Raw genomic sequence first — 24,199 nt, 5'->3', positions numbered from 1 at the left:
TTAGTTTTTTTTTGAAAAAAAAAAAGAAATGACAAAAGAAAATGAAGGAAAGCAAAATCAATTGTCTCATGCCTATTCACGGCAAAAAAGAAAGTTTGGTAACAAACTTTTGATTTCAAAATAATCCTGAACGCACATGCTCACACACTCACATTTTTCCTTTCTTATCTACAAATATTTTCACATCCATTTTTTCTTTCCTTGCTCACCAATTAATTATGGCACATTCTTATCTCATTCCTAATTCCCCACAAAAATATTCCCCACATAAGACCTAGGTCTGGAGGTATAAACAGAGATGGTTAAGAAAAACAAAGAAAGAAAATAGAGAACGAGAGGAAAAGGCAAGGTTCTTCTTCAATTTTAATTTGACAGTCTCTTCTTCTCCTAGCCTTCTTATACTCATAACCAAAAGTGTAGCCATGAACAAGCATGAAACCCCTGAAGCTTTATACTCCTTCACCACCATTGACAACCTTATTTTCCACCATTAAATACCATTAAAACCAGCAACAACTCCTCACATCATTTTCATTACCGAAACAACCCTCTCTTGCAAAAAAAAAAAAAATTGTCCAATACAACCCAAAATCAGCTTTTTCCTCAACCAAACGAACAGTAGTTTCAGCCATGTGAAGCCATTAAATAACACCTCCAACCACCTCAAATCTTCCCCTATTTACTACTAAAAAATAGTCACCAAAATCCAGCTCAAAAGCAGCTGAAAGCGCAGCAACATCTAGCTAAAAATGCAGTAAAACCAACTCCAAAAAGTGAAAAAGCAGAGCTCAAACCTAGCTGAAATTCAGCTCAAAAATGCCCAAAAATACATAAAACTGTAATAAAACCAGTCACGAATCACCTCCCAAAAGCACACATGCACCATCTATCCTCTCTTTCTTTGAGTCGAATTTCTCGCCGATGATTCAGTTTGATGTCAGTAGTCCTGTTCGTGGTCTTGCTTTTAGTTTGAGTATTCAATATTCATTATTGTGCTAGCTGGTTCGCATGCGAACTTTCATCAATAAGATAACGAAGAAGCTTCATTGAGGTTAATCTTATTTCCTTTTGCAATTATTCTTATTTTTAAAGAGACATTCCATGCCTATTTGTTTTGCTTATTTACTGCCTTCTCATTTTATTTTAGATAAGTTTAGTTAGTACTAATATTTTGGTTTTGTTTCCATTTGTTTTGTTTTACTGCCTTCTCATTTGTTTAAGTAGCTTAGTTGGTAGTGTGTTGATTCTTGTTTAATTTTGTCTGTGCTCACGTGTTAGAAATTCTTATTTTATTGTTATGCATTTGTTTTAAAATAAATACCTTGGGTAAAGAAGGTTAAAATAGTTAAGATTAGGGAGATCTAGTGAAGAGGATGAGGAAACAGGACATATGACCATTGACGAGCCATGAAACAAATTTGATGTTAGTGAATTATTGGGCCAATTCGTCTTTGTAGGTTAAAGGGGACTGCAGGATTTTTTTTTAAAACTTATCTCAACTAGTTTATTCAGGTTGAATCCACAAATTCTTAGTATGGTGAATTTTGTTGGTTCTGAAAAATTATTATGTCGTATGGGCTTAAATGATTTCACAAAGAATCGGGCCAGGTGAAATATTTTCTATCGAGCCCACTAAGAAAACAAAGGTTTGCAGGCCCAATTTCTTCCAATACTAATAGTTTGTTAATTTCAAAAGTTAAAACACGTGGCCTCCAACAAATATCCATAACTCGTGTGACCTCTCAATAATCTCAAAGTTTAGGAAGAATAATGAACACCGTTAGTGTGTTTTAGGCGCGCTTATAAATAAATTGTCGTGATTATGTATACGTTCGGGTAACATAATTATGATTTCCGACATTGGAACCAAGGTATGCGTTCGCGCAACTTCGGCCAAACATTCTTAATAATTAAGCGTTATGAATTGTATACACGTACGCGTGACATGATTCTTGATGCGCCAAACAAAAAGAGTACACGTACGCGTGACTCGTTTAAAGATAATTTCTTAATTACGAATAATCAACCAAGAGCGGTAAGGGTATAATGCACATAGGTTCTAAAGTACATAATTAAACAATTTAATAAGCCAGGTATATGATTATAGCGACCGTGCTAAAATCACGGAACCCGGGAATGCCTAACACCTTCTCCCAGGTTAACAGAATTCCTTACCCGGATTTCTGTGTTCGCAAACCATAAATAAGAGTCAACCTTCCTCGATTTGGAATTTTAAACCGGTGACTTGGGACACCGTAAATTATCTCAAGTGGCGACTCTGAATTTAATATAAATAATCCCATTTCGATAGTCACTTAAATTGGAAATCCCCTATACCCCTCTCGGGTGATAAAAAGGAGGTGTGACATTAATTATATAAGGACATGGTTCTTCTATGTGTTCCAACTACTACTATTGCGGAATAATAAGTATAGAAAATAAAGAACATAGAGATTTTACGTGGAAAACACCTGGCTCAAAAGGTAAAAAAACCACGACCTACCTTCCAGCAGGATTTTTTCAAACTCTCCACTAAAATCACTGAGCCAAAAATTGCATTTACAAAATTCTTTTGTAAACCTAGGATTAACTCTAATCCTGTTGAGGCATACAACCTCAACTATTGCGATAACTTCATGTTAACTCTAACTTGAAAACTCTAAGTACCTAATACAAATGCTTCTAAGTAAGCTGAAAGATACAATGTAAAATCATCTACCACAATTGAACTAGAATAAAAGATAGACACATGGAATTGGTTCTTCTATCTGGTTCAAGTAGCTTCAGGATTGCACGCTTGAATCACACATAAATTGCTTGCAAAATTGCCTTGCTATTTTGCTCTCAATTCACGTTTAACTTCTGCTTATGTGCATTACCTATAAAAGAGAACAACACTGATATTTAAAGGGTTAGTAATTAGAGATTGACTAGGATATAAATGCTGATCTTCCATGGTGGAAGAGTTCAAGTTGATCTCATACTCTAACTCTATCCTCTTCCTAAACTGTGTTCTCTTTGTGCAAGGAGTTTTTCTCCTTATCCAATATGCAGCCTTTTCGATCATGATCAGGAGATATTACTTCTGATAAGTTAGATTTATCTCCTTCACGTGCATCTCACATATTTGAGTTGATCACGACTGTGCTTCACAAGATGAATCTGGTCCATGTCTGAGTTCTTTTGTCAGTCTTCAAAACTTCACATTTACTTGGGCCAACACAATGAAATGCCCGTTTTGGTTCGGCGCAAATTGTACTCTTTCTACAATGTACGCCTATTTGGAGCAATCAACGTGGTGTCTCAACTCGATTCTTGATGATCTTGTCATGCTGTAACATTTTTTTGAATTTATGCAATTGAACTTAGAATAAAGCTCTAAGCTGCATAAGTACCTCAGTGAAAAGGATCAAGTTATAACGTAGTTTAGAATAAATATTTTTTTAAACTCAAATGACTGAACTTAGAATGAAACTCTAAGATGCCTAATTACCTCAGTGAAGAGAATCAAGTCATAACATAGTTCAAAATAATATGAGTATTTTTTTTATGTCCTAACCTTTTCCTAGGCCGCCTCTTTTGAGGTGTTCAACCTAACAGACTTTTTTTTGCCTAGGCCGCCTTTTTCGAGATTTTCAACCTAGCAAAATTTTTTGTGTGAGTGTCGTTCGCAATTTAGGCTCATGCGAGCCAAGATCATAGTGATATGCAACTTAGGCTTGTACATTGAGGATTGTATCTTCTTCAAGGATAATATCTCTTCAAAAAAATTCTATTGATAGGGCCAATTCTCATGTCATTTTCATCAACTAGCTTGTAAGCCCCACTTGAATATGCTTCTTACAACATATGGACCATCCCATTTTGAATTGAATTTGCCTCCAAATTTGAGAGAGATGATAATAAGTCTTCTCACTACAAGAACTTGATCACCAACTTAGAAGGACATCAAGCAAATCTTTTTGTTGAAAGCACGAGAAAGACAAGCTTGATAACATTCAAGACTTTGTTGAGCTTCTAACCTTTTCTCATCAAGGAACTTTAGTTCTTCAAGGCACATATAAGCATTTTCTTCTTCAGTAAGGCCTTCATGGATAGCGAGTTGCAAAGATGTCATTTGACGCTCAAGAGGAAGACTACAAGCCTCTACTGATGGATGTACTGTGATTGGAATAGGGCCCCGACCTACCCATAACCTATATACATATATACAGGTACTGAGGAGGTCTATACGAAGAACGTAGTACTTACCGATAAAGCTGAACTCGGGCATCACCTACTGAGGAGGTCTACCGGTCGGTCTGTTTGAACCTGCACGCATGAAATGCAGCGTCCCCAGAAAAAGGGACGTTAGTACGAAATAATGTACCTTGTATGCAACACAATAATATAACTGAAAGCTGAAATTGAACTGATAATATAATAACTAAAAGCAACTGGAAGTCAAAGATATTCTAAAAATATGTTTACCTGCTGATACTGACTCAACTCTCTCAATATAGTAAGTAAAATAGTTGTTCAGCCCTATAAGGCTCGGTATACATATATATATATATATAACTACTCTGCCATAGTAGGCTCACTCATAGGTACTCGGCCATACTAGACTCTGTGTCTCGACTAACTGGGATCGCTCATAGGCGCTCGGCCATAGTAGACTCAGTATGTATCTTACCATCTGATCAGAGGTTGCCCAATAGGGGTCTGCCCATCGATTATAGCTCAATGGTAATGAAAATACTGGAATACTGTATATATAGACTCTCTGCTCTCTTGACTGGAAGAAGGAAATGCTCAATTGAATATGAAGTCCCAATAAGGAGAATACTGTAACTTACGAGACTAGGAAAATGTACATAAATTCAGGAATACGAATTTCTCTTTATGCCTCATTATCAAACACATGTAATTACGAGATCATGCCAAAAAGAAGGATTGGCTTATCCTTAACATACCTGGGGTAAGGAAAAATCCGTATGGTATTTTTGAGAAGAATTCCACCGTACTCCCTTAAAATTACAAAATCTCACGTTGCTTAAGATACTACGAAATCTCTGTTTGAATTATTGAAGATCCGTACCCTTCTACGTTAGCTTCAAATTGCATTCTATGTTAGCTTTAGATTGCCTTCTACGTTAGCTTCAAATTGCTCCAATGTAGAGCCTTTTGCTATTCTTTAAAATATTGAAAGTTATGTATCTTTTAATTGCTAAAAGATATGTAACTTTCTTGGAATTACAAGGCTTGTTTGAATTGGTTGCCGCCTAACCCAATATGACTAAGAGTCATATGTCTTAGTAGTGAGCTTCCATGTGGGGGTGTTTTTTTTTTTAATCTTATCACATAACTCATTAATTAATTAGGTAATGTTCCGTTACCCGATAATTAACCAATTACCCACATAATTAAGAATTCTCTCAAATTACTTAAAATACTACTCATTTTTAATATACTTTATACATCATACTATCATGGTCATATGGTACCTTGGATGGTACTAGTCCATAAATATCGGGTATTATAGCTCGGACCGTATTTTATCCCAAATCGACAACCTTCAACGAAACTCATTTTCTTTGATTTGTTTACCTTTTTTCTTCCACGGTACTTACTTATTGCTTGTTATAAATAGCATAAATACATATAATCTCAAGAAAATCTCATCCCCGAGTCTATGTCAATTAACTGAGAACGAAACTTTAATCGTACGAAATGCGAGATGTAACAATAGTGCTTCAAATTTTGAATTGCAATGATCAATGCCAGACAAAACTTTTCGGTTGATGAATACCTCAGCTCATTTGACGTCATCATTCTGCTCAAGAAGTAGAGAGAGTTTTCTTTATTTCAATATGTGCTCCAATAGACCTTTGTTGGGATGCAATATACAGAATTAATAGCTTTCCAGGCAGAAAGACCATCAGAATCAGAGGTTTCATCAAGTAGGATTTGATGCTTCGGAATGCTTTGTTACAAGCTTGGTCCCATTCAAAAGGAATGCCCTTTCTTTGTGAGATGACTGAAAGGTTGACCCTTTCTAAGATATGACAATTTTCCTTGTAGACCTTTTAATTCATGTATATTTCTAGGCTCGGGCATTTTTAAGATTGCATCAACTTTGACTTGATCTATCTCAATCCATCAATCTCGAACAATAAAGCCAAGAAATATTTTAAAGGTAAAATCCAAAGGCACATTTTAACGAGTTCATTCTAAGTTGATATCTCCGCAGTCGTTCGAACACCATTCTTAAATTTTGCAGGTGGTTTCTTCTTTTTCTTGATTTTACCACCAAATTATCCACATACCATTCTATATTCTTGTGGAGAATGTCATTAAAGATATTCTGCATAGCCCTTTTATGTGTGTGGCTAGCATTCTCCAAGCCAAAAGACAACACTTTGTAGTAATAAATGCCTTTAGGAGTGTGAAATGCGAAGCTTTTCATCTTTCGATGCCATACAGATTTAATTGTAGCCAGATGATCCATCCATAAAAGACATCACCTCATATTCGGTGGTGGCATCAATCATACGTTTTGGGATAGGGAGCAAAAATTCGTCCTTAGGGAACACGTTATTGAGGTCCCTGAAATCAACACAAATTTGAATTTGGCCATTCTTGTTCCTCACGGGAATAATGCTTGAAACCTATGTAGGATATTTAACTTTAATGAGTTTGTTGACCCCGGCTTCGATTGATGGGATCAACTATGACCAGAAGGGTCTTTGGACTTGCTTTACAAGAGGAGCTCATTTCTTGACCACAAGGTGATGAGCTGCTACTTTAGGATCTAAACCAGACATCTCTTTATAAATCCAAGCAAAGACAACTCTAAATTCTTTCATTAGCTCTACATAACCGCTTTCTTCACCGGTTGTTAGTAGGGTACTTACGTAGGTGGGCCTAGAATCTTCATCAGTGCCAATGTTGACTTCTTTTAATGCATCAATTTCCATTTTAACTCCTTCTTCCAATTCAAAGGGAGAGTCCTTAGCATCTTCATCTTCTTGGGGATCACTATCATTGAATAATATATGGCAACACAAAGATACGTCTTCCAAATCATCGTCGACCTCCTCTAGAAATGAAGCATAATGCTCTTCCTATGCAACAACGTGATGAGAAGATCCTACATTTTATTCGTCTTCGTCTTGGTCAGCCCCTCTATTATGGACCACCGTGCGAGTTTTTTCTTTAAGTACTTATGCACATAAAATCTCAAGCTCTAATAGTCGTCTCATTCTGGAAGGGATCAGACTTTGATACTCGTTGAAGATACTTTAGAATCTAGATGACGTGGGTCTTCTTATTTTTCTATAATTTCTTTGGGACTTATTTTTCTTCTTGTTCAATGGCCCCAACCTCTCAAATATGGAAGTTCTTGTAGTTGGTTATCCAAATCGATCAAAAACAAAATGCCTTTTATTAGGGTCAACAAATTCATCTTCCCTCGTGAAATATTTACTACTTGCTCTTCTTATGAAGATGTGAACTAGTAAGGGTTATTTGTAACCCACGCCCTCACGTGATTGCTTCATCACATACTCATTGTCCTTCATCATGTTCGCTTTCCCAACAGCTTTAGGTGGGAGCTTCCCTAGCTTGGATAGTTCATTGGGATAATATCTGTCCTTGGCGAACAACTTGTAAGCATTTCGATCAAAACCTTTATCTGTACACTTTTTTGGGAGTGCCTTATTTTGAGGCATGTTACATGTCGCGAACTTTTTGTGTAGCTCTAAAGGTAACTTTGTGGCATCAATCGGCTTGATATGAAGGGTGTTAATTCTTTAAGCACATCGCTTTGGAGACTTGATGATTCTCCTTCATCTTTCTTCACTTTTGGGACGTAGCAAAATGAAGGATCCATTTTCTTGCCTGAAGTTGCAGCATTCTTTTTGTGCGCTTTCGGAACTTGATATGCTTATGTTGTGAATTTGGATTTACTAGAAGCTACTCCAACCCTTTTGGATGCGATATCATCTCCTTTGGCTTTCGTGATGTCATCAATTTTTACTTCCTTCATGGTGTAGCCATTCGAGTAGAACTTTGTATCAACAAAGTATGCCTCGGCTTTAGGGAACGGCTTATCGTCAGCAACTATCTTCTATTGGATTCAATCTTTATTATACTTCAAATATTGGTAGTAAGTGGATAGGACAACCTTGTTCTCGTATATCCGCGGCCTACCAAGCAACAAGTTTTATGAAGTATTTGTGTTAACCACATGCATCTATGCACTTGATTGCATATCTCCTATGGTGGTCTCTAATTTGATAGCACATATGGCCCTTTGCCCCCTTGATTGAATCCTTGAATCATTAAGCGACTTTCAGGAAGTTCTTCGGTCGAGATGTTGAGTTCTTTCATTGGGTGAATATGAAGAATGTTAACTCTAAATCCGTTATATATTTAGATTCTATTTATCCTCCGCTAGAGAATATAACCCACCATAAACAAAAAACGATTGTGCGGTGCCTCACACCAAGTAGAAGATCATCTTCAGTGAAAGTAATTTTTGCATTACAGACATCTACTTCTTGGGAATGAGACTCAATAAGTCTTTAGAAGATGATGAATACGGCATTGACGTGATTTCTCTCTTTTCCTCTTCTTCTTTATCAAGATTACAATACAAGGCCTTGCCATCATCTGCAGAAATCCTCATGTGAAACCAACTTGGCCAGAACTCTCCCAAAGTCACCGGGCAACTTGGCTTTTAGTGATAGCATATCTCTATCTTCACCTTCTATGGGTGCTAAAGTGTTTGTTTCTTCTTCGGTGTTCTTATTATCTTATTCCTTGTATATTGCTTAGTTGATTCCTTTTGTAGACTCAATTTGCAGCATCTGCAATGAGTCACCAAGGTCCAACCTTCTTCATCAAATTGTTCAGCTTGAACTTTGTCATCCTCCAACAATTCTTCATCTTTATTCCCTTCGCGTGTGCATATCTCAATTGGATCGAATGAATCAAAGCCAATAGACACATAATTTGTACTCGCCTTTTTGTCTTCAAGCTTGATCTTCTTTTGACAAGCCAAATCCATAACTTTATCCTCGAAGACAAAAAACTTCTAAAGAGGGTGACCCAAAAGCCGATGGTATTTGCAGTAATTTGGGTCATTAATTTTTCTAGCTTCATTTGGCTGTTTTATCTCTGGCAGCTCAATAAGCTTTAGCTCGAGGAATTCTTCAAAAATTTGAAGGCACATCAGAATATAGAAATAGGTACTCTTTTTCTTGAATCTCTTTTAGAGTCAACTTCCGATTAGCATTGTCTTGAGAGGAAGTTGTTTTCATACTCTGTTTCTTTCTCACCTTTGTAGTGAACTTCACATGAGAGGCATTGAAGTTCATGGATTGATTGCTTTCATTTTTTGGTATGAACTTGCTCCATTTCTTAACTTCTTGCTTGTCCTTTCCCTTGTGAGGCCCGTAGATAGGCAGCCATTTATTCCTCATAGAGGCCATGCTCAGCTCCATTTCATGAGCACGGGTGGAAAGTTCTTCAAATATCCTAGGCTTAATTCCTTGCAAGATATAAAGAAGTTCCCAATGTATTTCTTGGATGCATATCTATATGCCCAAAACTTTGCTTAGCCTATCTTTGCAGTTGAGGCTTGTATCCTCCATCGATTGATAAAGTCGATAACTGGATCATCTTTCCATTGGCGAGTGTACGTAAGCTCCAACATGCTCATAGTACGCCTTGTGCTATAAAAGCAGTTGAGACACTCTTGCTCTAGTTGATCCCAACTATCAATAGATCCATCATCGAGGTCGTTGTACAAATCAAAAGCATTCCTCTTTAGTAAGATGACAAACTTCTTGACAAGGTAATCTCCTTAAGTCCCAACATTGTTGCATATCTCAACGAAGTGCGCCACTTATTGCTTTGGGTTTCCATTGCTATCGAACTGAAATTTGGGAGGTTGATAACCGACATGCATCTTCAAGCTATCGATGCTTGCCATATACGGCTTTGCGTACGTAAGAGAAGATTTTGTGGCGACCTTGTACTTATCCTTGATGGTTCCCATGATGAATTCCTTCAATTATTCGAGACTTGAAGTTTTTTGGCAAATGAAACTTATTTTGTTGGAGGATCAGCCATCTTGCGGACTTCAGGGAGCTTTTCAGGTGTATGACTTGACTCTCCATCCATCATGCTTTCAACTATGTCTGTCAACTTAGCGACACATAAATCTTGATCTTGAGCATATTTGTTAAGCCCCAAATCGCCTTTGTCAGATTTTCAAGTAGCTCCTCCGTTGTCGAAGCTTTAGTCATCATTGCCTCCATGATTATTGCAGATGATAAAGAGTAACCAAGATCTAGAACTCAGTTTGGAACATGTCATGTGGCGAGATTAGCGTTGATCCAACACTTAAAACTTCATCATCAAGTAGGGTAAGCGGACTCGTGGTATTATATAAAGTAAGTTGAGCAAGAGCTTTCTCAATAACTTCTGCAATATTATCTCCTCTCTCTGATTTCCTAGCAGAGGATCTTTCTTCCTCGGATGATGAAGATCTCAAAGCAAGCATTGGTGCATACGACACTTGGAGTGCTTGTTGTCCCAAGACGTTCGCCTTGCTTCGGGTGATTGGCCCAAGACTCCCCATAGTAGCGTTCAGGATACTTTCAACGTTAGAAGAAAACTTGGAGTCAACAACTTTTGAGTCGATCTTCTTTGAAGCCATCTTAGTGATCTTGAATGTTGAGAGTTGAGAAGATATGAGAGGTAGAAATGGTCCCAACCGGCGTGCCAAAATTTGTAACACAAATTTTGTGTCTAAAAAAATTATAATAAAGACAAGAAAAATAGTGATATATATTATATTCAATTTCATGCAATGAGGTTACAATCTCTAGAATATCTCAAATATAAAAAGATGTAGTCCTCTGATTCTTCTCCTCAAGAATGATGATTCAAGCGCTCGAGGGCATGATCTTGAACTTGACGGATTTCAAGTTTGTGATGTGTCACGAATAGTTTGAAGACCGTCACTAACCAGGATTTAATGTTGAGTTATTGCGGAAGGAAGTTGCCTATGATTTGAGTTTGCCTTTGCGATTTGACCACATACAAAGATTGCAGATTTAGTGGGATACCTTGATGTTGTTCTTTAGAGCTTCTCTAGCCTTCCTTCTGCTTGCTTGGTGTGCTTCTAGCCTTGTCGTTTGACCCTTTTATATAGGTGTTGGGTGGAATAGCCTACAAAAAAAAAGCTTATGGTATATTAGGCTTGGAATATGGGTCGACCCAATTAATGGGCTAGCCCAATAGTATATTGGATTGTTATTTAATTTAATTGAATTGAATTTAAATAATAGATCCAATTATACTAGTTTATAATATTTAGTTGGACTAATATATATTTAATTTAAAGTAAAATCCAAAATTCTTATTGATTTGAATTTAATAAAGCTTTAACTATCTACATTTGGTTGACGGTACTATCAACCAAACATAATATAAACTTACTCCCCAACTTAATCCTGAATATTTCATTTTGTCCCACATTTTTCTATCAAACTTAATATTATTTTATGCCACTAAACGTAGATATTAGTCCGTGTACCAAACAACTTGTTAATTCTCAATGAATAATTTCTTCCTTGTTGCCTCGCTATGAATCTTTGTAAAATCTATATCTATATATTATTAAAAGAAGAGGAAGAAGCTCTCTCCTTAAGCCAAGTGGCAGCTTAGAAAAAAGTCACATGGCATAAGTAGTTAATAATTAGTTATTATTTTTGAATTTAAATAAATAAAATAATAAAATTATATTTTATCAAAAACGAAATTTAAAAAACTATTTATTCAAATTTGAGAGTAGTTTTAAGTTGGAGTTTTTAAATTATTTTAAAATAAAAAAACTAAAATTAGAAAAAATAAAAAACTGCCAATTCAAATTTGGAGAGTAATTTCTTCCTAATATGGTAGTATAAGAGAAGGAGAAGTAAATAATTATATGATACCAAGTTTCATAGCCATAAGATGACAAGTGTAGATTTTTAGGACATAGCTCCAACAAAGTTGGAGTTTTAAAATTATTTTAAAATAAAAAACGAAAGTAAAAAAGAAAAAAACTGCCAATTTAAATTGGGAAGCAATTTCCAGTTGGAGTTTTAAAATCTATACCTATATCTACATATTATTAAAAGCCAAAGAAAAAGGTACCACATTAATCCAAGTGGCAGCCTAGAAAAAAGGCACATGGTCTAATTAGTTATTTAGTTAATAATTAATTATTAAAAATTAACAAAGAAATTAAATATCTAAAATTAACTACTCACATATGGGTGAAGATTGGTTTAAATTAGTTAATTTCTTCTTCTTCTTTTTTTAAATCTTTTTCGTTTTTCTTTTTAAAATAAAAAGTGTATTTATTCATTAAAATTCAAAAAATATTATTGAGAACAATATAATCAATTTTGAAAAAAATATTTTCAATAGTAATAAAATATATCTTCTATTATATTACAAAAAAAATATAGCAGACAAAAATATTAAACAAGTAATATGTTGATAATTTCTATTAACAATGTAATTATACTAAACAATACTTAGTTTGATTATTTTTTTGGGGGAATAGATTTTGATTTAGTGGACTCTCTGTCTTAGCTTCTCTCTAAGATGAACTCCCAACCCTTGGAAACACAGAATACTATCCCTCCAAAACCACCTGATATAGTCCATCACAACCCATTGCAAAATGATTTGAAAAAGTTAACATCCTTTAAGGACAAACTATTGGAGTCAAGTCCAATGGATTTTGCTCCTGCAATAGTACAGGAGGATATGGTCTACACAATAAAATCCATGGAATAAAAGGAGTTTGTGCATGATCCAGAAGATAGCACAAGAGGTGTTATAAAAAATTTTCTTTCCGCGGAAAATAGACAACGTATCTATGAACCATGGAAATATTCTATCATAATCAAACTAGTAGGAAAACGTATGCTACATCATTATCTAAAGAGTAAAATTCAAGATCTATGGAATCCAACGAAAGATTTCTCCCTAATTGATCTTGGAGAAGACTATTATATCATCAAATTCAAGAAGAAGGAAAACATGGACAAAGCTATCCACCAAGGTCCATGGTTCATAAATGGCCATTTTCTGTCCATCTCTAGATGGAAACCAAACTTTGTGGCTAAAAATGAAAAATTAACTACCTCCGCCGTATGGATTAGGCTCCCTCAATTGCCAACGGAATTTTACGATGGTAAAATCCTAGAAAAAAATGGAAATGTAATAGGACGCCTACTGAAAATTGACACATGTACATCAACAATCCTAAGAGGTCGGTGTGCAAGGATTTGTGTTAAAATTCCTCTAGAAATCCCAGTCCAATCTTACCTATTTGTTGGAAACCACAAGCAATACATTCACTATGAAGGGGAAGATTTCCTTTGCAAAAAGTGTGGTCAATTTGGTCACACAATGAGATAGTGCAGCTATATCAAGAAACAAAGCAATGAACTTCACCATGCAGGACAAGCACATCAATCTACAACTACAAAGGGAGATACTGAAGCAGAATGGATAACTGTTGCATTCAATATAAGAAGAAATCAAGGTAGAAAAATTCCATCTCAACCTGCCAGCACCCAAGTAAAAGGCAGTAATGGTCCAAGTATTTTGGTTAAACTATTCAATTCTAATACAGGTAAGTATTTGGATACTCAAATTCTCCAATATAAATCTAAAGATCATCCCTCTTCTAATAAACCCTCAAAAGCTAATACTCAACCAATCACTACTAAAGATCAAACCACTAGCCTAGCCAAAAACCACTCCTTAGACAATAAGCAAACGATTTCTCCAAAAACCACTATGGCTAATATTTTCTTTGTAATAATAAATTTATTCGATTAAGTGATAACTTGGCCTTTGGAGAAAATGACACTTGTATGAGTGACTCCAACGTGGCATCAAATGATACTAACATTTTAGATACAAACAATGCCATGCAAAATAGCACCTTAATAGACACTACTAACCCACCTAATAATCTTACCCCTACTACCCTAACCCCCACCTCCCTAAAACAAGAATCTTTCCAAAATCTTGTGTTATCTGAAGGATCCCTGCAAAATCCTTCCTTAAGATTTGACAAGATCACTATCCCTCTGCATGTTGGCCAAATGGCAATGGAGGAAGAAAAGGGAAGCCAAATGGCGACACCCTTAGAAAACCTAAAGGAAGCAATCAATAGTCCTATAAATCAAGACATTGAGCAACAAAAATACATAAGCTTGGAAGGCTCAATCATTGAATATTCCACCAATACGCCAATACCCTTCACTATCATTATCCCTATGCCTACTCTTAGTTCATTAAATACTCCTTATCCCACCCATAAAGCCAAGAATTCCTTCATCCATATGAAGAAGGAACCGTCTGATCCAAATTTTGCGCCAACACATACCTCTCAATATGGAAAACATTCCACCCCTTCACCCTCAGGAACAACCTCAGATAATTTATGCCCAACCCCCCAATTGCAAGACTATCAGCCCACCAGTTGGATGGAGCTAGGCCTCATGGGCCATGCAATATCCTTTACGGCCCCAATCAATGGTCAAGAGGTAATAGTAATCCTCCACAACACCCAATATCTAGCACAACTAATAACTGAGGGAATGAGGTTAGCCATGAACAACTACCTCAACCAAGTTTGGCTAAACAACATTATTCATCCAATGGAACCATCATTAAACCCTCAAATGGCTCAGGTAATGAGAGAGCAATGGAGCATGCCACCCCAATTCAATCCCATAAACTCTCAAAATGCTCCCTTGGACCTTCCCTTCTTTCCCTTGGAGATGTACACTCACCTCAATCACATCTTTCTTCCTTGGGACATCAACCAGGGGAACCAAGAGATTCCAAACCCACCTGCACCCCCCAGTACCTCCATAACACCATCAAGCAGACCCAATACCCGGTCCAATAGAAGCAGAAATGGAGGAGGACGATGTCCCACTAAACCTACACTTAGGGCCAGTCCTAGAACTCTCAAACCTAGATGGAATAAAAAATTTCTCTTCACGGAGAGGCACGAGAAGAGGCATGTGCTCAACTGCCCATTAACCTTATACAAGTGCTCGATGGACATCCATCCACCACACGATCCAACAGTGAGCAACAAGGCGATGATCCTAGTACCATTGATGAGAAGGAACCTTGTCCTCTTGGGGGGGGGGGGGTAAGGGAGAATGGAGAGAGGGCCAGCCCAGAAGTTATTCTATCAATGAACCGTCCTACAAATTTTATAATCTAGAATATAAGGGAGGGGAACAATGAAAATTTCAGGAGGAATTTTAGGAAAATGATTGATACTCATAGGCCCTGCATGGTGACATTATTGGAAACAAGAATGGTGAACCATGCAGCTTTGCTTAATGACTTTGGGTTCACAGAGATGATTGAAGTTCCTTCGGAGGGTCAATCAGGAGGCATGGTTATGATGTGGCAAGATGAAGTGATCAATGTTCAAAATGCAGCTCATAGGAACCAGGAAATACATGCAACCATAGAGGTACTTCCCATACATAAACCTTGACTTTTTACTTCTATATATGCTAGTACTTGTGTCCATAATAGAAATATAATGTGGGAGCATTTAGAAAATATTAGCAACTCTTATAAAGAGCCTTGGCTAGTAGGAGGTGACTTTAATAATATTCTAGCTACTAGGGAAAAATTTAGTGGTAAACCTATTAAGGATAGTAGAGCTAGATAGATTTGGTCAAAAATCAATAAGTGTAATTTGCTCGATCTAGGTTTTAAAGGTAGCAAATACACTTGGACAAACAATAAGCATAATAAAAAGGTCTTATATTGGAAAGATTAGATAAAGATTTTGGAAATGAGGAGTGGATTAAACTTTTTCCTAAAAGCTCAATAATCCACCTACCTAGAACCCACTCTGACCATAACCCTATTCTTATAGAATTGATTCCAAAAAATAGGTCTCTTCATAAAATTCCTTTTAGACTAGAGACCTTTTGGTGTAAACATCCAGAATTTCAGACTATAGTGAAAAATAATTGGAATGATAGCGACTACTTCAAAGCCAGCCTTAACTTTGTGGAAAAATTAAAACCTTAGAAAGACAACACCTTTGGTAATATTATGGGGAAAAGGAAATTGCTAGCTAGACTCCAAGGTATCCAAACCTCCAATAGTTATACTACCAGTACTTTCCTTCATAAGTTAGAATTAGATCTGAAAAATGAATTCAATGATATCCTAAAAATTGAAGAAGATTATTGGAAACTAAGGTCCAGAGTCTTGTGGCTAAATGAAGGAGACGCATATACAAAATTCTTCCATGTCTTAGCCACCAATAGGAAAAGAAGAAACAAAACAAATTTCTTCAAAGATGATGTTGGTAATTGGATTATGATCATAATATGATTATGTCTCATGTTCATAATTATTTTACCTCTACTTTTACTACTTCTCACCCACAATCTAACTGGGCTAACCCCATAAATCATCATTTTAATAGTAATAAAATCAACCTAGGTAATCTAGATACCCCCCTTCTAGACTCTGAAATTAAAAGAGTTATTTTCTCATTCAAACCCTTTAAATCCCCTAGTACGGATGGTCTACATCCCTTATTCTTCCAAAAATATTGGCAGCACATTGGTCAATCAGTCTGTAACCTTTGTCATGGCATTTTTAACAACCAAGAAATCCCTTCTGAAATTGACAAAACCTTTTTGTGCCTTATTCCTAAAATCCACAATGCCAACAACATTAAAAACTTCAGGCCTATTAGTTTATGTAATACTATCTACAAACTCATCACTAAGATCCTTGCAAATCGTCTTAAACCATTCCTAAATCAATTGATCAGTCCATATCAGGCTAGTTTCATGAAAAACATAAGAGTGTCTGATAATGCCATCATCATCCAGAAACTGGTTTCTAAATTTAATAAATTAAAAGGAAAGCGGAGACACATGATTCTAAAAATTGATCTAGAAAAGGCTTTCGATCATTTAGAATGGTCTTCTGTTCGCCACACTCGTGATTACTTTAAATTCCCACACAAATTTTCTAAATTGTTACTGAGCTGCATCTCAACTAGTAGTATAGCAATTTTAGTAAATGGATCCGTCACAAACTATTTTGTCCCAAGTAGGGGAATAAGATAAGGGGACTCCATTTCTCCCTATATCTTTATTCTCTACTTGGAAATTCTCACTAGATACATAGAGCACCAAGTGGATACAAAAAATTGGGATTCCATATCCTTAGGACATAGATGCCCAAAAATCTCTCATTTATTATTTGTAGACGATCTTACCCTAATGGCTAGAGCAAATGATAAATCATGTAAAGCCATCAAATATGGCCTTGACCAAATTTGTTCCCTATCAGGTCAACGTATCAATCTTACAAAATCGAAAATTCTCTTCTCCGAAAATTGTAATCATACTCTCATTAGGGATATTACCACTATGTTAGAAATTAAAAAAAGCACTAATTTTGGCACCTACCTTGGTTTTTCAATCTTAAACCATAGCCCTAAGCCTAGGTACTATCAATTCCTAATCAACAAAATGAGAATCAAACTTGCCTCTTGGAAAATGAAATTTTTTAATCTGGCAGGAAGAACAACCCTTGCAACATCGTGCCTAAATTTCATTCCCAACCACATGCAATACACCCTTCTTCCCAAGCAAACCCTAAAAGAAATGACAAAGTCCAAAGAGATTTTATATGGGGTAGCTCAACAAAAAAAAAGGAAACTTCACCTAGTCAACTGGTCTACCCTTTGCCAGCCTAAACCTAATGGTGGCTTAGGTATCTATAATGCTCTGAATAAAAATCTATGCACTCTAGCTAGCCTAAGTTGGAAACTTCTTACAAATGCCACAATCCCTTGGGCCAAGCTTATCATTTCATACTATTGTACTAGTACCATAATGAATAGGTGTTCCTTCGTTTAGAAAAGTATTTGCAAAAGGTGGGAAATTTGCTTTAAGGGTATTATATGGTCCCCTCACCTTCAATCCAATCTTAACATATGGAAAATAAATTGGATCCCCAAATTTGGTAACCTAAGAAAAAGTGTGATAAGCCCACCCCCCACTAGGGATACCATAACAAAAATTAGAGATATATTAGATGGCTGCAATTGGAATTTAGATTGCCTATATTTTTCTCTTCCTCCGGGACTATTAGCAAACATCAAACAAATAAAAATTCGTCTCAAGGGCCCCTCTAATGATTTATCTATTTGGTCTCTCACAAATAAGGGTGTATTCACTACTAAGTCTTGTTATACTCTTCTAGAACACCAAAACACACTGACATAGAATTTGACTGGATTTGGAAATTAGACCGCCCTAATAAAATAAAATATTTTTTTATGGCATTGTCTACATGATTGAATCCCCTGTAGGAAATACCTTTCACAGATTAGGCTAAACATTGATCTTTTCTGTCCCATCTGTAAATGTCCTAGTGAAGAATCCATAACACATATTTTCCTAGAATGCAAAGCCGTCAAAAAATTCTGGGCTTGCCTTCGATGGCAAAATCACAACAGCCTAAATGGCAACCACTGGCTTATCCAAGTAAGAGACCTTAACTATCCCCTTAATAATACTTACTTAAACTGGAACTCTTATTTTTCCTTTATCATTTGGCACATTTGGATAAATAGAAACAATAATAATCATAACAACACTACCAACCCGATCAATGATTCTCTTATAATGCAGAGGGCTATAGAATTCAAATTCCTAACGGAAAAAATCTCTATACACCTTCCAAAATTACTCATTATCAATTGGCATAAACCTCCAAGGTTGGTTTAAACTAAACGATGATGCCAATTTCAATAACTATAACCAAAGGTGTGGCTTAAGTGGTGTTTTCAGAAATGCCAATGGTAATTGGGGGGTTGGTTTTACGAAATCAACTCATGCAAATAGTTCACTAGCAGCGAAATTGAAAGCCCTAAGAGAAGGTGTAATGACCCGGCCGGTCGTTTCATAAGTTATCACTCAAGTTCCCCCATTTATACTTCTTATTACTTTGTTTATCGGTTCTATGTGTGATTGGGTTGGTTGGCTCGGGTTCGGAAAGGATTTGATAAGGTTTGAGACACTTAGTCTTTTTTGAGGAAGCTTAAGTTGGAAAAGTTAACCGTATGTTGACTTATGTGTTAAAGGACTCGGATGTGAGTTCTGATGGTTCGAACAGCTTCAGAAGGTGATTTGAGACTTAGGAGCGTGATCGGAATGTGTTTTGGAGGTTCGGAGTAGATTTAGGCTTGAATTAGTGAAATTGGAATTTTGGCGTTTTCCGGTTGATAGGTGAGATTTTGATATAGGGGTCAGAATGGAATTCCAAAAGTTGCAATAGTTCCGTTGTGTCATTTAGGATGTGTATGCAAAATTTCAAGTCATTCGGACGTGGTTTGGTAGACTTTTTGATCAAAAGCGTAATTTAGAAGATTTTGGAATTCTTAGGCTTGAATCTGATGCGAATTTGGTGTTTTGATGTTGTTTTGAGTGTTCCGAAGATTGGAACAAGTTTGAATGATGTTATATGATATGTTGGCATGTTTGGCTGAGGTCTTGGGGGCCTCGAGTGAGTTTCGAGTGGTCAATTGGACCATTTCATGTTGTGAAAAACTACAGAAAACTGCGGAAAACTGTTGTTGGGTGTTGCAGAAGTTTGGCCTTCGTGTTCACGAGTGGTCCCTTGCATTCGCGAAGGGTTAGCAGGTGAGGCTGAGGATTTATCCTTCTTCCGCGTTTGCGAAGGGCTGGGGTCTTGTGCATCGCGTTCGCGAGGTATCAGACGCGTTCGCGAAGGTTAAGCTAAGGAGGCATCACGTTCGCGAGGGAGTGGTCGCATTCGCGTAAGAGGAAAATTTGGTCAACTTGAGTTTGTGCTTCGCGAACGCGAGGCTTTGACCATGTTTGCAAAGAAGGATTGGACGCTTGGGCAGAATGTTTAAATAGCCATTTGTCCACAATTTTGGGGCTAACTTCCACCATTTTTGAGAGATTTTGGAGCTTTTTGAAGAGGATTGAAGAGGGATACAAGGGGAAACACTTGTAGGTAAGATTTATGGACTTAATACTCGATATTTATGTGAATTATACCTAAGTAATCATGAAATTTAAGCCTAATATTGAAGAACTAGGGCTTGTAATTGGAGACCTAGAATTTGGGATTTGAGGGGTCGTTTGTGGTTGGATTTTGATTCTTTTGATATGAATGAACTCGGGGAGTGATAAGGATTCTATTGATGTAATTTTTATCGGAATTCGAGACGTGGGCCCGGGGGTCGGGTTTGGCTAATTTCGAGATTTGTGTTGTAATTTGATTTCTTTCAAGTGGGCTTTGTTCCTTTAGCATATTTTGATGGTTTTGCATTGATTTTGGTTAAATTTGGAGCATCTCGAGGCCGATTCGAGGGGCAAAGGCATTGCAAGCTAGAGATTTGGACCGGATAGAGGTGAGTAATGATTGTAAATCTTGTCCTGAGGGTATGAAACCTCGGATTACACATCGTTGTGCTATAGTGAGGTGACGCACACGCGAGATGACGAGCGTGGGGTCGTGCACCATTGGGGATTGTGACTTAGTCCATACCAAATAACTGTTTTACCGTGTATTTAATTGGAAATTATTTGCTATCATCATGTTTTGGGATGAATGCCATATTTGGGCCTCGTGCCAACTATTTGGACCCTTAGAGGATTTTTACTCATATTTCCTCACTGTTTTGACTTTATACTTGTACTCAGTCATGTTATATTCTATTGTTTTCATAACTCAGCCATGTTTACTTTGCTTTAACATATTAAATGATATTTTAAATGATAATTTGGGTTGAGCATCATGTTTTACTGTTTCCCGAGTGGCTTATGAGATTCTGACTGAGTACGGCCGAGGGCCTGTGTTGTGAGGATACATCGATTTATGATTATGAGGCCGAGGGCCTGAGATTGTATGACACGAGGTGGCTTGTTTATATGAGGCCGAGGGCCTATTGATTATGCCACGAAATGGCTTGATATTGCGCTTGGGCCGTAAGGGGCCCCTCCCGGAGTCTGTACACCCCCAGTGAACGTGGGTACCCATTGTGATATGAGATATAGCCCGAGGGGATGGTATTGTTCCATGTGTTGCCCGAGGGGCTGATTCTGTTGGTATTGTTCCATGTGTTGCCCGAGGGGCTGATTCTGTTGGTATTGTGCCTGAGGGGCGGTTCCTTATGTTTTTATCTTTTCTAGCTACCTGTCATTTACTTGCTTAACTATTAAAAAAGTATTTTAAAAAAGCTTAAACTGAACTAAGATGACTTTATATGTTTTCACTATTTCATTGCTTTTACTGGCTTTTACTGCTTCTTTATAGCATGTCGATGTGCCTTTACATGATTTCTTAACGCTCAATCTTCATTTATTATTATTACTCATTGAATTGGAGTACTCACTTTGCTCCCTACATCCCATGTGCAGATTCAGGCGCTTCAGGTCTTGCTTGCGAGGGTTGAGAGCTTCCAACAGACTTCAGAGATTCACTAGGTAGCTGCTCGGTGTTCGCAGCCCAGTACTTCTCCCTCTATCTTATTTTCTCCTATTTTAGTTATGTAATAGTTGTGTAGACTCTCTCAGACTTGTAGTTTTTATGATAGATACTCATGACTGGAGATACCCCGAAGTCGGGCTATGTCTATTCCGCAATTGTACTGTTACACCTTACTTTTGGGTTTTTTATTGTGTTAAATACTTAATATTTATTATTTTAATTGCTTAAATGAGTTGGTCGTGTGTCGGCTGGCCTTGTCTTCATGAGAGGCGCCATCACGACCAGATCCGGGTTTTGGGTCGTGACAAGTTGGTATCAAAGCCTAGGTTACATAGGTCTTACGAGTCCTGAGCAGGTTTAGTAGAGTCTCGCGGATCAGTACAGAGATGTCTGTATTTATCCTCAAGAGGCTGCAGAACCTTTAGGAAAAACTTCATATTCTTGAAATTCTTGTCGTGCGAATTTGTTGATCCGAGTACTAAACTTCTGTTATTCTATTCTCTCACAGATGGTGAGGACACGTGCTATCGCTCAGGATGAATGACCACCAGTCCCACCAACTATTGCCACTAGAGGCCGAGGATGCGGTCGTGGTCACGGTAGGGGCAGGGGTGTGGCCCGTACAGCAGCTAGGGCAGCACCTGCAGATCCACCAGCCACCCCAGTTCAGGATCAGGTCCCAGTTATGGACGCTCTAGCAGCACCAGCTCAGGCACCAGTTGTGCCCTTTGTGATTCCAGGTCTTCAGGAGGTCTTAGCTCAGATTCTATTAGTATGCATTGGCCTAGCTCAGGCGGTCTCAGTTACTACAGCCGCAGCTACTTCTCATGCCGGGGGAGGCACTCAGACTCCCGCCGCTCGCACACCTGAGCAGGTCTTGCAGGGACTTCTAATACCGGGGGCACATCCAGCCCAGCCGGTTGTAGTTGCTCAGGACTATGTAGCTCCTGCCATGCTAGAGGACGAGTAGCGTAGGTTGGGGAGGTTTGGTAGACTTCAGCCTCCGACCTTCAGTGGTGCAGAGGGTGAGGATGCCTAGGGTTTCTTAGACAAGTGTCAGTGGATTCTTCGCAAAACGGGTATTCTAGAGACCAGCGAGGTCGCTTTCACTACTTTTTAGTTTTTTGGAGCTACTTTCACTTGGTGGGAGGCGTATGAGAGACGTAGGCCTGTTGGTGCAGCCCCCTTACCTGGCAGCAGTTCTTCATTCTTTTTCTAGAGAAGTATGTGCCGCAGCCTCGTAGAGAGGAGCTGTGCAGGCAGTTTGAGTGGTTGCGCCAGGGAGATATGACTGTGATGCAGTATGATATGATCTCTGAGTTAGCTCGTCATGCTATTTGGTTGGTTCTGACAGATAGAGAGAGGATTATAAGGTTTGTGTATGGCCTCACTTATCACCTTCGTATTCTCATGACTAGGGAGAGGGTGTCTGGTGCTACTTTTGAGGAGGTTGTGGACATTGCTCACAAGATTGAGTCAGTTTGTTGCTAGGAGTGAGATGAGAGGGAGGCCAAGAGGCCTCGAGGATCTGGTAGTTATGGTGGTGCTCCTTCGAGAGGTTAGTTTCAGCACGACAGAGGCCATCCATTCAGGCATGCTCAACCAGCTTACCTAGGTTATCGTGGGGTGTCATCGGGTCATGGTTCTCACAGTTCTCAACAAGGCCAGTCATCACTTAGTACCCTTCCAGCTCAGAGTTCGTCTTGTGCTCCATCAGTTTAGGGCTCTTCTATGCCAGGTGCATCTGCTAGTCATTTTGGTGCTAGACGTTCCCTTTAGTCTCCGTCTCCAGCGCTCGGGAGTTGCTATGAGTGTGGAGAGATGGGTCATATATGGAGGCAGTGTCCTCGTCGTCTTACAGGTTCATCTCAGCAGAGGATTCAGCCATCAGCTTCAATACCAGTTACTTCACCACCACCCACCTATCTAGCTAGGGGTGGAGGTCAGGCAGCTAGGGGTCGCCCTAGAGGGGGAGGTCGATCAGGTGGCGGTCAGGACCATTTCTATGCACTTCTAGCTAGACCTGATGCTATTGCTTTCGATATTGTTATTACAAGTATTGTCTTAGTCTACCGCAGAGATGCTTCTGTATTATTTGATCCCGGTTCCACCTTTTCTTATGTGTCATCATATTTTGCTCGTTATTTGGATATGCCCTATGAGTCCCTTGTTTCACATGTTTATGTATCTACTTCGGTAGGTAATACTGTTGTTGTAGACCGTGTGTACCAGTCGTGTGTGGTGACTATTGGGGGTTTGGAGACCCGAGTGGATCTTTTATTATTATGTATGGTGGATTTGGATGTCATTTTGGGCATGGATTGGCTATCTCCGTGTCATGCTATTCTGGACTGTCATGCTAAGACAATGACATTGGCTATACCGGGTGTGCCACGGATTGAGTGGTGAGGTTTGACTGATTATGTTCCCAGTAGGGTAATCTCATTCTTGAAGGCCCAGCGTATAGTTGGGAAGGGTTGTCTTTCGTATCTAGCCTTTGTAAGGGATGTCGGTGCAGAGACTCCCAGTATTGATTCTGTTCCAGTTGTGAGGGAGTTTCTCGATGTGTTTCCTGCAAACCTGTCGGGTATGCCACCGGACA

At 38.1% G+C, this 24,199-nt stretch overlaps 1 long non-coding RNA gene across 1 annotated transcript; it reads left to right on the top strand.

The window, feature by feature from the left end:
- The first annotated feature begins 200 nt into the window (after positions 1-200).
- LOC142181132 (uncharacterized) lies at positions 201-23,741 on the top strand. The gene is made up of 3 exons (XR_012709456.1): positions 201-1,051; positions 21,528-21,593; positions 22,106-23,741. It is a non-coding gene; the product is annotated as an uncharacterized LOC142181132 (long non-coding RNA).
- The last annotated feature ends 458 nt before the right edge of the window (positions 23,742-24,199 follow it).

This window comes from Nicotiana tabacum, chromosome 5, assembly GCF_000715075.1.
Source record: "Nicotiana tabacum cultivar K326 chromosome 5, ASM71507v2, whole genome shotgun sequence".
Taxonomy (NCBI): Eukaryota; Viridiplantae; Streptophyta; class Magnoliopsida; order Solanales; family Solanaceae; genus Nicotiana; species Nicotiana tabacum.
This window is presented reverse-complemented; position numbering and strand designations above follow the sequence as displayed.